Source organism: Culex pipiens, chromosome 1 (assembly GCF_016801865.2).
Source record: "Culex pipiens pallens isolate TS chromosome 1, TS_CPP_V2, whole genome shotgun sequence".
NCBI classification, from domain to species: Eukaryota; Metazoa; Arthropoda; class Insecta; order Diptera; family Culicidae; genus Culex; species Culex pipiens.
The window spans coordinates 48,035,707-48,041,987 of NC_068937.1; the positions used below are offsets into that span (position 1 = coordinate 48,035,707).

The 6,281-nt window shown below is 36.1% G+C and overlaps 4 non-coding genes across 4 annotated transcripts; 2 read left to right on the plus strand and 2 right to left on the minus strand.

Annotated features, from left to right (window-relative positions):
- Positions 1–336: 336 nt before the first annotated feature.
- Positions 337–408, plus strand: Trnad-guc (transfer RNA aspartic acid (anticodon GUC)). The gene has a single exon. It is a non-coding gene; the product is annotated as a tRNA-Asp (tRNA).
- Positions 409–484: 76 nt separating this feature from the next.
- On the minus strand, positions 485–557 carry Trnat-ugu (transfer RNA threonine (anticodon UGU)). The gene has a single exon. It is a non-coding gene; the product is annotated as a tRNA-Thr (tRNA).
- Positions 558–4,894: 4,337 nt separating this feature from the next.
- Trnag-gcc (transfer RNA glycine (anticodon GCC)) lies at positions 4,895–4,965 on the minus strand. Its single transcript has one exon. It is a non-coding gene; the product is annotated as a tRNA-Gly (tRNA).
- Positions 4,966–5,154: 189 nt separating this feature from the next.
- On the plus strand, positions 5,155–5,225 carry Trnag-gcc (transfer RNA glycine (anticodon GCC)). Its single transcript has one exon. It is a non-coding gene; the product is annotated as a tRNA-Gly (tRNA).
- Positions 5,226–6,281: the final 1,056 nt, after the last annotated feature.

Sequence of the window (6,281 nt, forward strand, 5' to 3'; positions counted from 1 at the left end):
TGTAAATGCAAAGTAGAAAAAAAAGGAAGAAAAAAGCCCTCCTTTCAATACACTTTCAGCTGGACTTTTGCTGTGTGAAAAATACCACCATTTGTTATAATTTAAAAAAAAGACAATAAATATCCGCACGCAGAACACGCGAAATTAGGTAACTGGAATCCTTTGCTTTCGTAGGTCGACCGTGAAAGGGGTTTAAAGAAAAAGATCCTTTTTTTCTTCCTTATGAACGTTAATTAGTGAGGGCAATTTTTCTTGTCCAGGAGTTCGCCATGCTTAGGGGAATGACATTGAGCGATGTCACTTTTGACGTTAGTTAGTCACTGCTCTAAATAACATTCCTCGATAGTATAGTGGTCAGTATCCCCGCCTGTCACGCGGGAGACCGGGGTTCGATTCCCCGTCGGGGAGGCAATTTTTTTTGTTGTCGATCAAGCATTTCTCCGAAAAAAAGAAAAACATCGATAAAGCAGTCCTAAAAAAGTAATGCCTCCTGTGAGAATCGAACTCACGACCGCTGGTTTACAAGACCAGCGCTCTGCCATCTGAGCTAAAGAGGCTGCAGGTGAGTCGCGACTCCAGCAAGCCTCCGGCAGCAGTTTCTTATTCATAACCTACCTGCAAAAATAAAAATATTGAAAACAAGCAACCCTTTCATAAAATAGATAAACCTAATTTCCGTCATTACTCACGGCAATTTCCGTGCTACGTCGTGTACAAATTGGCAAACCAGCCGCAAAACTCACCGGAACTCACCTTAACTCATGTGCAACATTCGGCTCAAACACACACAAATTCGCACAAATGTGACACGATGCCAAATTCCGATCGCATTTTCGGCGAGATATCGTTTCGCGCCATCAACGGCCGCAACCGACCAAGGGACCGACCGTGTCAACATTTCTTCGATGATGGATGATGAGCGTGCGGAGTTACCTTGGGGAAGGGTTTGGGTTATGAATATGTGTATGTGTACGTGGGACTTGAAAACCTGCCTTTTGAATCGAAAAAAGCGAACGAGTTTAAAAATTTGAGAAGAAATTGACAACATTCACCTTCAATATAAAAAAAAAACTTAAGAAAAAAACAAAAAATAAATGTTTCCAATAATATGAGATATGAAAACAATTCAAACAATGAAAAATCGTGCACCCAAAACTGGGCAGCGCTTGTCCGAGAGAATAATGGCCTCGAGTTGAGAGAATAGTGGTACCATTCACGGACACAGAGAACACATCTCGAGATTGGCGAGAGAATTATTCTATCGAGGTTCATTTGCAAAAAAATTTCATCCGTCAAAACAAAAAACACAAAAGTGTCGACTACGGGAATCGAAACAGAGACCTTTGACACACTATCCCAATGACTTAACAGCTTGGTGAACAAGGAGTGGTCAGATGTCAATGTATGGCACTTGTTGGACATTTATTGTTTCAATTAACGAATGAACTCATTTGTTATCGTGGTGTGCGTTGGTAGCACTAATTCTCTCGATTTTGGCGCTGAGCCCTCAATAAATTTTGAGGGAACGATTCTCTCGACTCGGAATTTTGGGTGTGTATTGTGTCCAAATTTCATACATATCACGTCAACAAAAATTTTGTTTGTGTGTGTGTGTGTTGATGAGTGAGTGAGTTGTTTGAATGATTCAATGAGTGTGAATCAAGTGATAGAATCAGTGTATCAGTAAGTGAGAGAGTGAGTGAATCATTTGGGGTTATCTCTGCTTAGGCGTCATCCATAAAGTATGTCACGCTCTAGGGGGGAGGGGGTGAGGGTCTGAGCAAGTGTGACATTGCATTTTTTAAGCATAGGAAAAGCGCGACAAAGGGGTGTGGAGGGGGGGGGGGTAAATTTTGGCTGATTTTAGCGTGACGTACTTTATGGATGGAGCTTTATATCGAACCAAAATTAATAAATTTTTCAGGAAACATGATCTCTACAACCTGATTACTGAGAAAATGTTTCAAAATGTTATGGTGCAATATGGCAGAGAATTGCAAAAATAGTTATTGGGAACCTTTTCGATAATATTTAGAAGGGGTAGTGATGTTTCACGTCGAAAAAATCGAAATTTCGCGGCATGTCAATCGCAAAACATCAAAATTTTACGACAATTTCACGACCCCATAAAACCTGTTTTAACCTATGTGACACAAAAATTCAAATTCAAAAATTAGTCTAGGAAAATCAAAAAAATTTTAAATCAACCCAACATGCTAAAAATGATTCTAAAAGCAAAATCAAAATCTGTAAATAAAATTTGTACCAGCCCAAACTAAACATTTATATCTGATTTCAAATCTATAGAGTAACTTCATAAACAGGTGTTTTGCTCATATCCAGTTAGTTAAAAAGATATCAAACACATTTAAGCAATCTAAAACAATAAAAAAAAATAAAAATCAAAATTTTCGAATGTTTCAGAAAAAATATCTTTATCAATATGAATTTAAAATTCATGAATTGCGTTTGAAAAACATAAAAGGAATCGTAAAATCATTCGATGAAACTTCTTGGAATTTTGATGATTTAAAGATATTTAAAAGTTGAATTTCAAAAGGTTGAAAAAAATTTCGGTTTAATATTGCCTCTTATTTTGAGTAATATTACCTAAAAAATAGAAAATTGATAAAAATTTACCAGTTTCTGATGCACTATTACACTTTTTCTTTAACAAAATCAGTAATCATTTCCTGATGAATATTACCATATTTTGTATGTTGACCCGGGCAATATATTGATTTTCATGATAAATTGTAGGTACAAAAACGACAAAAACAGATTTTAAATTCGATCTTCTTGGTTTTTGCAGTTTAGATTTTGGAGAAGCTGAAAATCTGGTAAATTTGGTTTCGGAATTTTTTTTATTTGGGGTCAGCTACACAGAAAAAATGGTGGTAGTACACTCAAAAAAATGAGTTCGCGTAAACGTGAACAGCGTTCATGCCAACGGGAACCAGGAAGAAAACTGTTCAACTTTTATAGTGCATTGCACCATGAAAGTGAACAGTTTTCTTCCTGGTTCCCGTTGGCATGAACGCTGTTCACGTTTACGCGAACTCATTTTTTTGGGTGTATTCATCAGGAAATGATGAAAGATTGTGTGTAAAAAAATGTGTGATATTGCATCAGGAACTGGTGAATTTTCATTAGTTTTTGGTAAATTTTCATCAGGTTCACATTTTTACACATTTTTTCTGTAATATAAAAAAATAAATCTTTAACCATCCAAATTTTCAAACTTCAAAAATTCAACTTTTTTTCTGTGTATTAGCGAAATCAGTAATTCAAGAAAAAATAAGGATGCAAATGGCCTGCTAAGCTTAGTTTGGACGTTTTTTTTTTTTTGCATTTTTCATTAAATGGCCCAACCTAGAGCCCAACTAATCACCTTTCTTTTGAAGCGAGCTAAAATTAATTCTGCCGTTTTTGAGATATGATTTTTTGAAAAATGTTGTTCAGACAAAACCATTATTTGAACCACCCTACTTTGATTTAGAGCACTCTTATCGTCAAACAAAAAAATACGGGTCTATTAATTTTGCTCAGGGAACTCCCATGCCAAATTTAAGCCAAATCGGAGCACTTTTGATTTGCATCCTTCCTGTTTGACGTGGCTTAGGAGTCTCTCAAGGCTCAAATTTCGATTCTCCCCGGCAAATTTTGGGAATGAGCCCTTCTTTCGTGGTGCCAAATATCAGACCTGTCAGTTTGCTTATCTGAATGTTCTCGGAAGAATACAACGTGGTATGGTTTTCATTTTGTGTTCATTTAGTCAAAAATAAATTAATGATAAAAAACTCTTTCTAAAACTTGTAGATGATTCGATTTTCAGTGCATTCCTCATAACAAGGTAACAAAAATAACGATCAGGAAAGACCCGGAAAAACCACGTGAACGTGCCTGCAAAGATAGTAAAACTCAGCGTCGTCGGTGCTACTTTGGGTGACTTTAAGTGATCGTAAATTTCACGTTTCTAGTTTGAAGTCTGTTAACCCTTTGCGCACACTCAACCGGTCGTTTCAATCGTTTGATCTGGACCAGGTCGTAACATCTATCGTTTTTTTTTTAAACGTTATTGACAATACTTTGTAATTTGTTAAAAAAAATATTTTTAAAATTGAAATCTGAATCTAAGTTTAAAATAACATCGCAAAGAATTTACAAAAACACAAGTGTTAAACGAACAGTCACTTCACACGTTGCTACATCTCTAATGGTCCAAAAGTAGAAGCTCAACTCGTCATTTTTCACCTCAACCGAGCTACCTTTACACACGGGAGAAAGGTGACACTAATGACGAAAGATTGCGCATTTGCTAAATTTAGTGTTGCCAGTCGAGGAATGAATTTTCGAAGCAGTGTGGTGCGCTGACTTTAAGCAGGGACGGAAGATGGAGGAGGTGACTCGCAACACCGAATCAGAAAGGTGTAAATGAGATGCGCTTAAGCCATGCGATTCATTTTAATGACGGTTTCCACCCGCCTCCAGGGTCGGTGGGTTGGAAATTTTTGAGGAAACTGTGATCATTTGGAGAGGAAATGTGAGATGAAAACTTATGAGTGACTTATTATGTTATGTTTGGTTTTTTTTTCAGTTTGGGTATTTGCTTATTGATATTTTTCTCAAATAACTTTTAAATTTATTTTATTTTTAAACATATATTCACAATATTTTATTTGCTTGTATCAGTTTCAAATGTTATTCCAGTTATTCCTGTTTTAAATATTAACTTTCAAGGGAACAAACATGCAGAACTAATAAAAAAATGAGAAAAAGTTTCATAGGAGTTAGAGGTCTAACTTGTACAAACATGTAAACTATTGTTTTCAAATAGTGTAAATTTGCAAAATTTTCTAGGAGCTGTTCCCATTGTTTAGTCAAAAAACATCTTTGCATCGGCCGGGAATCGAACCCGGGCCGCCCGCGTGGCAGGCGAGCATTCTACCACTGAACCACCGATGCTTGTGAAAATTTAATCAAAATGTTAGCACGCATCAGTGCGAAAAAGATAAAAAAAATAATCTTCGACGTTTATCCATCAAGGTACTTGCCTGGCCATTAGTATGTTTCAAGGTTGACTCAATAATTTAAAACTAATCGCTGCTATTTATCAAATTACCAAATTTAATAAATAATCATTATATTTCACAAGCATCGGTGGTTCAGTGGTAGAATGCTCGCCTGCCACGCGGGCGGCCCGGGTTCGATTCCCGGCCGATGCAGATGATATTTTTTGTGTGAAGTTAACATGAAGAAACTGTGTTGTTCCAATAACAAGTGCATTCAAACTAACGAATTAAGATAATCTGATTCGTGTTAAGTTTGTTTAAGTTCCATTAAGGGTACACATTAACTTGAAAAGAGTTCATTTCAACATTACGTAACACATTTAGAGGAGGAATGGGTATCGATTGTTTCACGATCTTTGTGAATATTTTTCATTTCTTTTTGACATTTGTTACGTGGGAAGAAAAGGGGGGGAATATCTGAAAATGCAGAAATTTTTGTTACGTAATATTTGTACGAACCCTAGAAAGGTGGAAATATTTTTTCGGAGCAACAGACTCTGGTTGATGTGCACCGTTAAGGCACATTGTTATTCCAGTGAAATAAATTAACCTAAAATTGAGATATTTTGAATTTATGTTTTTTGTATTGTTGAAGACTTATTTCATGAAACAAAGTCTATGTACTTCATAATAATCCTTCTTTAATATCATGATATCTTAACATCAAATGTTGTTTTAATCAATTTTAGTTATAAAAAGTAAACAAATAAAAACTTACAGAAAAAAATGATTAAATAGATCAAAAAGCAACTGTTGTTTTAAAATAAATTTAACTTGAGATTAATTGAAAACATATGTTTCTCACAACGACAATGCCGTGGCTTACAAAGCAATTTTATAAATCGTGATCAAATTAATAAACAGTCGAATAAACGTCCCATTAGCGAGCTAGTGCTAATCACCTCAAATCTACACCGAAAAATCTACCAAACTACACTCTTGAAGATAATTTCAATAACTTATCTCACCCAAAAAAAAAACCCTCGACCCGAAGATTAAGCCACCCAAATGGCCTCTCGGGGCTTCATTAATCAAATTGCCACCAAAATGTATGAAAAACAAAACGCCAGCAGTGTTGCCAGGTATGCTCGCCGGTCAGCCCAATTCAACGCCAAACTAATAGAACCGTGGAAAATTATACACTCTCAGACTTGGGAACCTCACCGGTGAGGTTTGGGATGATGAACGAGCCACACTTATGTCGGACAG